The sequence below is a fragment of the Euprymna scolopes genome, chromosome 37 (assembly GCF_053919585.1).
Source record: "Euprymna scolopes isolate OS-2025 chromosome 37, ASM5391958v1, whole genome shotgun sequence".
NCBI lineage: Eukaryota > Metazoa > Mollusca > Cephalopoda > Sepiida > Sepiolidae > Euprymna > Euprymna scolopes.
The window spans coordinates 79,601,945-79,609,657 of NC_136518.1; the positions used below are offsets into that span (position 1 = coordinate 79,601,945).

The 7,713-nt window shown below is 34.7% G+C and overlaps 1 pseudogene; it reads left to right on the plus strand.

The window, feature by feature from the left end:
- The first annotated feature begins 4,909 nt into the window (after positions 1 to 4,909).
- LOC145261339 (U2 spliceosomal RNA) lies at positions 4,910 to 5,047 on the plus strand (annotated as a pseudogene).
- Positions 5,048 to 7,713: the final 2,666 nt, after the last annotated feature.

Here is a 7,713-nt window from a genome sequence, read left to right on the forward strand (position 1 = left end):
TGACCAGAATCTTTCTCTCTCTTTTTCTCTCTCACTCTCTCCATATATATATATATATATATATATATATATATATATATATATATATATATATATATATATATGTGTGTGTGTGTGTGTGTGTGTGTGTGTGTGTGTGTGCACGCATACACACACATATGGTGCAAATTCTAAAAATAATATTCCGACGTTAAGCAGAGATGGAAAAGGAAACGAACCAAATTATGTCCATTAACGTTTCGTCTATATTTCAAGACTTCCTCGGAATGATTAATATGGAGAAAATAAAATACCAGTACAATATTTGAAAATATACTTGTTTTGTTTGTAACGTGAAAAAGGTGTCTCATACTTTGTCCTATCCCAGAACGACAAAAGCCGTTAACATTCAAAGTCTACATAGTATGGTGGAATGGAGAGGTATTTGTTAACGTCATTTGGTGTTAAATGTTCAAAAAGATATGATCTATTTGCAATGTATATAGCATTATTATTTAAATGTTGAATATGTAATTTAAATTAAATGAACGTTTCTTTGTTTTTATCATTTATTGATTGATTATATATATTAATTATTATAAGTAAGTATTTCTGTCATGAAAATAAGTTAACCTGCACTTAAAATTACGTTCTGTTCTTTTAATTTAAGTTTACTAACTAAAGGAGACATATTATAGAAAACTGTGCCTAAACCTAAAACGTAGATTCCATGAACAAAGTTTCTTTCTTAGAACTGCACACCTGTGGAACTCTGTTCCATTTTCTCGCTTTCCAACTGATTACAATATGGTCGTCTTCAAGTCCAACGTAAACAAATTCTTGATGAGCCATCTCCTTTAAGTAATGCAATTTACCGAATTTCTACTACTAACGATTACTACGCCATTTTCCCAGTTACTACTGTACATTCATTAACCTTTATTCTCGAGTGGCCTCCTGGTCTTGATAAGTGATGACTCCTTTGTAGAAAAAAAAACTTCCACGTTCTTTAATTGTGTTTGTAGTTTACAATAAGTTTTGATTCAAGACGTTTTGGTTGAGATCTATTCAGAATTAATTTTACAAGTTTAGCTTGTTTGAAGTTAAACATGAACATGCTGTAATAAATGAGAAAATAATGCATCTAGTATATTACTATTTTGTATGTCTCTTTTATGTCCATTGAGCCTTTTCTGAAGTCCACATTGAGTTTCACCAATGTATATTTTATGATAATTGTGACATGGGTAGTATATATACTTGCATTAGATGTAAGTTTGTTTTGGAAATGTTTTATTGTTTTTAATGTTTGTTTTATAGTTTATGACGCAGTTTGTTTTATAGTTTATGATGCAGTTTGTATGATTGGAATTCTAAGTTTGTTTAATGTTGCAAATGATTGTATTATTCGCGGGGTTGGGTAAAAGAAGATGTCTGTTTATGAGAGACTTGTGTGATGTATGTGAGTTTTGTTTATTCTACATGCAAAATATTTATATGAATTTTTTCTTTGCATTTAATATAAGATATGTAGCGTTTACAATTTTTTTCAAGCATTTTGTGATGTATTTGAAGTTTTTGTTCAGATATTTTTTTTTTACACGGTGGTCACCACTTATCAAGGCCCGGAAGCCACTCAAGGATAAGGGTTATTGCAAGTACAGTACGTTAGTGTGGAGATTTGATGAAATGTTTACTTAAGGGGTGGTTCATTAGATATTCTGGATTAAAAATTCTGAAGTTTTGCGGCGAAGTTTGAAGAATAACTCATTGTGTGGTTTTATTATGAGTATGTCTAGCAATGCTATTAAGTGATTGTTTTCTGTTTCATAGGTAAACTTTATGGTGAGTTCCAGTGTGTCTAATTTGTTTTTAATATTCTCTATACGCAAGAAAAATTAAGAGTTTTACAATTACATAGTTTTTACTTCTGTTTCATTATTCAAAGTAAGACTCACCACATATTTTGTATCTGCAATGTTTTATATGTTTTGCATTCCTTTTTTCCCGCCTCTTTCTATCTTTCTTTGGATAAGTTAGTGATTACTTTTTGCTGGTGAAACGTTGGTGCATCTCTACGGGAGGCCTAATTGGCGGCTCGCCACGCCTCACCTTGAAATAGCATCCTCATCGCTAGCGCGTAGTTTGAATGGACGTATCCTAAGAATGTCAGTTTATTGTTCATTTTTCATGTTTAACTTCAGTTTAACCACGACCTTCGTAAAGCAGGGCTGTCCATGAAGTTTATCTGCTGACGCCAGAACGGTTGGTAATAAGTCACACCCTAAGCAGATAAATAAGACGATTCGAAAAGAAGTTTCGCGCCGCATGTAGAATTGTGGAGTTGGTAATTTCTCTCTTAAATTATTTAATCTTAAATTGTTTGGTATTTGAAAAAAAAAAGAAGAAAATTGCTGATGTTGTTTATATATAGGCATTGCTTGACTTTGTTTTGCAACTGAGCGTAGACGCGCGTATAGCAGTTGTATGCAAATGACCGAGCCGGGTGCGAGATGATGTCATGACAAGAAAGAAGGGGGAAAATTACAAAAAGAAGAACGTTTGCGCAGACCGTGGGGATCACGTCAGAAAAGGGAGCGGTATTCGAAAAAGATTCGAAAGGTAATCAAGCGGTAATCGAACGGTATTCGAAAGGTAGACGAGGATCACGTCAGAGAAGGGCAGATACAGACATGTTACGCACTGTTTTCCAAGGGCGACAGGAAAACACCTATAAATAAATGTCTATAATAAAATGTCGGTTGTTTTACTAAGGAAAATACAAAGTCGAGTTTTTTCTTTCTTATGTTTGGCCCCTATATATTACCGACTAAGTTACAATAGGAAAGAAAGCAACGTTAGTAAAAGATAGTTTCCCCAATTGTGCTGAGTAAAACAAGAGCTGAGTGGGAAAAGGTCACGAAATACTCAGATCTTTTGTCCAAGAAGAAAAGAAACTGGAATTTTAGGAATACTTCTATCATAATTCTAGGAGCAACTGGACTCATAAGAAGAATTTCCAAAACTACTTGGCAAATATATCGGGTGAACCAAGTGCAAGATACATAAAAACAATTGCACGTAAAGGGATGGCCATAATCTTGAAATAATCTCTCGATTGCAATGTATGGGAAAGTGGCTGAATGTTTGGCATCCGGCCGGATATACCAATGTCGGTTGTTTTTCACTAAGAAAAAAGTGAGTCGAGTTATTTGTTTTTTATGTTTTTTTCTTGTGACAGAGTCTACAAAGTGTTGGACCCTACATATTAATGACTGCATTAGAGTTTGTTTTTATTGGAAATAATATGCAAAGAAAATTGTTTCAAAATTGTCCACAATCAAAATAATAAACGAATTTTAAAATCTACGAAACAACGCAATGTTTATCTACTTTCAACGCAGAAACAACACTTTTCCATTTAATTTAAAAAAAAAATTAAAGTTTAATAAAATAAAGATTCAGTATAAACCGTGTTCTTTATTTTTCTTTTATTTTTTTAAATGCGTTTTAAAAAGGTTTTCTAACGTTTCTTTTATTTAGAGCTTGTCTGTTTTGCATCTAGCCTGCTTGTACCAAGTGCATGACGTCATTCTTCAGTGAACTGGCCTGCTTTACAGAGGGCACAGTTAAACTGTCTCTATGTTAATTGACACCGAAACGAATGAATTAATGTTACGAAGGTGGACATGTTTTGGACTGAGCGTATATAATACATAAATTAAATACACATTTATTTAGTTACTTCAATAGATGTCAATGGGTACAAAACATAACAAAAATAAATTCCTGAAGAAATAGCAATGTGTATTTATTTTAAAATATATATTGTTTCATCACACAAGAGTGAATGAGTACAACGCTGTCCGATAAAAGAGAGAACTAGCATTTATTTCTAATATGTCCCGGAAAGTAATATATTTGTTTGAAGTAGCTGAGTGTTCTTAGCTACATAATCAAGTAATACAATCTTGTAACTCGCCTTAATCAACTGTTGTTTGTAGTCATAGTAATAACTGGTATATGCTTAAGCTTTAAGCTTTCGGCGTATCTTTCGACGTCTCCCCAGGGCTTTATATCCGTCCGTATGTGTGGCTTACACCAACCAATCATATTCGTGTGAGAAGGAACCCGGATGTGTTCATATTCAGGTACTTACGCATCTTTTGACCCGGATTTCCGTGACGTTGGTTCGAGATCAACCGGCGACTGACGAGAACCACCGGAACAAGCCGAGCACTGATCAAATGTTAATACGCTAACAAAAAAAAAAAAAAAAAAATTCTATAATTTTTTTTTTCAATATTAGTGCTAACACTGGCGAAGCATATTTTTCTATGCTTCTGACAGAAGATGGACGCCATTAGTTAACAAAATTACGCTATAATTTTTATGAAATTGAACACAGCATTACGTCAATATTTGTTGGATACTTCGAACTATTGTTCTCATCTTGAGTGTTATTTTCACAACGTTTCGGTCGATGTAACCTCCAGCATTCTTCAGGACCGGTGGCATAGTTGATAAAGTATTTAGTAAGATTATGTAATAAAGCTACACTTCTGAAGGTTTAAGTTGCAATTCTCAGTGCAAGCGACACTTAAAATATAATCGCGAATTACTTTGGATTTCTATTCAACCATGACTGATGGACCGAGAACATGTAGGGGCAACCCTTCATAACAATTGTCACTATCCAGCTCCCCTACTCCCCGGGGAGCTGGTCCCCATTTCCCCTTCACTCCTCACATTAAATATCGGCCTTGTGCCTAATTTGCTCGGTGAGGGAGCAAATAAATACCAACCTTTCATATCAATTGTCACTATCCAGCTCCCCTACTCCCCGGGGAGTTTATTCCCATTTCCCCTTCACTCTTCACATTAAAAATCGGCCTTGTGCCTAATTTGCTCGGTGGGGGAGCAAATAAATACCCTTTTCTTGGCCTTTTGGCCAAGATCAAAGTGTAGTATCTGTTCTTACTACATGCTGTACTTATGTTTGTAACTTTGTGATATAAAGTGGGGGATCACTTTTCTGTATTAATTTAATGTACAATGATCACCCACTTTACAACCACGTCATTCTCCAGATCATTCAAGTTGTTTTTGAAGGATTCCAGTTATTTTTTTATGCATTCAAGTCATTCTTAGTCATTCAATTCATCCTTAATTTCATTAAAGTCATTCTAAGTCATTTACTTTTTATTTATTTAAGTCATTTCAGCCCATTTTTCGGTCATTTTAGTTTATCTTTAAGAATTTCATGTGAATCCTACATTCACGCATTCATTCATTACTCAAGAGCACGCGACTAATGGCTATCGGCCTTGTTCTGTTACGTTTCAGTTTATTTTGAGATAACGACTGACTATTTGTATTTTCCTTATTGCATTATTTGGGCTATTATTCTCATTTATAACGTGATCCTCATAATATTTAGGCTTACATAAGCTCCGATATTCTTCAGGTACGATTCGTTGAAATTTAAAATAGCATTTTTATATGCTGCCACTCACTTAGGAGTTCTGTTGGTCTGTCAAACCGTCGATCTGTCAAACCGAACGTCAGGAATATCACTTTAGTCGCATCTTGAGATATATTTTTTGTTCTTTTAATTTTTTTTCCAAGACAGTGTCAAATTTCCAAAGACGTTAATGATTCCGTGTTCTCCAATCCAGGGTACGTTTTCTTCTTTTCTTTTTAGCACACATTTGCGTTAGGTGATTGTTTTCTTTCCATTATTACCCACCCCCTAAAAATAGAAACGTAAAAAAAAAAAAAAAAAAAAAAAATGAATCTCCATGAAGTTTTTAATAAATTTTTTATAATTAAACACTATTTTCGCTTGGGAAATGCGATTTTCTTCTTTTTTGTTTTTCTGGCGCTATTTAATAATTTCCCTTGTCACGAGAGGAACTTTGATATGAGGTCAGTTTGAAGTGATGGTTATCACATGCAAAAATAAAAGAGTCTGAGAGATATAAGATGCTCCGATTTGAGGTCTTTTTTTGAAATATACCATTAGAGAATGTTTCGACTCAGCACCAGTTTTCCCCATAGAACCCGGCAAAATACGAAGTGTCTTCAATAAGTTTTCAGATTTCTTTGTACAGGCATTTAAAATTGGCGTAGACTCTTGAACATTCAGCAGCTTATTGCTATACATCTTATGATATGACTGACCAATTGTTATGATTTCAGGTTAAAATGAATAACTACAGCAGGAATTTAAATACACTTAACTAAAGCCTGATTGTCAGAGCAGGTGAACTTACAAAATGCAATCTTGACGTGAGAATAATTTAGAAGACCGATATTCAATAAAATTCCGTTTTAAACTTGAAAAAAAAAATGCCACAAAAACGCATGGAATGCTTCACACTGCTTTTAAACCATCTTGCATGAATTGAGCATCAGTTTTTGAGTGGCATAAGAGATTCAAGGAAGGCAGAGAGTCCGTGAGAGATGATGAAAGTTGTGGGAGGTGTAAGGAAGTTCGAACAATTGGCCAAATAAAGGATTTTATGAATAAAAACCGTCGTATGTCTATAGAGACAATAAGTGCACAGTTTGATGCCAGTGTGGGGATTATGCACAACACAATTATTCGCGAGAAAATGAAGATGCGGAAGATTTGTGCGAATGCACCAGTCCATAACTTCATCCTGTTCACAATTTGACAAAGATGGGCATCAAGACAGTTTCTCACCCTCCCTATAGTCCAGACCTTGCTCCCTGTGACTTTACGTTATTCTCTAAATTCACGGAAAACCTTAGAGGCTGTCATTATGAGACAACTGAGATGAAAAAGGCTGTGACGACGGTCATTGACACACTCACACAAGAGGATGGAGCCTTCCATAAGTTGTTGGAAGGGTACAACAAGTGCACTGTAGCCGGAGGAGATTACTTCGCAGGAGACTAGAGTTACATATGTGGACTATCAACAGAAGTGCCTATATAAAAAAAAGTCTGGAAACTTATTGAAGGCACTTCATATGTATTCAATTCGCTTTCGTTTCATTAGGAAAAGTTACATTCTCTGTTCGTGTATCTACGTCGTGTGACAGCATAGCAGAGGTAGCAACGATGTCTATTTTTTATGGAAATCGCTCCAGACAAGGCATGAAGCCACTTCATGTAAGGAGCTAAAATACTACTTTCAAGTAAAAAAAACAAAACTCGCCAACAATAAGCGGTAGATGAAATTGATATTAACCCTGAATACACTTTTCTATTTTTCAGAAATATCGTTGCTTAATTGTGAGGACTAAAAAAAGAATGCGATATCTCCGGTTAAACGCATTGTTTCATTTTACTTCCGGAGTTAACACTTACTATTTATTATGGAATACATATATATTCAAATATTCTCCATCTTTCAAACAATCATTTGGAAAAGAAGTTGAGGACATTATTTCCCCAATTCACTATTTAAATGTATTATAGTATATCGCTACTGCGATCTTTTTGTCATACTGGATTCCAGGACAAGAATTAATCTAGTCTGATTGAGTACCTAGCTTGGTGCTGTTACTTGAGATAACATCACTTGTTGAAGTTTCACTATTCCTCATAAAGGCCAGTGTGAGTTGTCTATACCGAGAAGATCTTATATAAGCCTCGAATACTGTGATTTTTAATATTTAGTCAAGGTTTATATGTAAGAAAATATATCCTAATGCCAGGTTGTCCTGATAAATCCTTGTACAGAGAGACCTTATGCACTCGAAG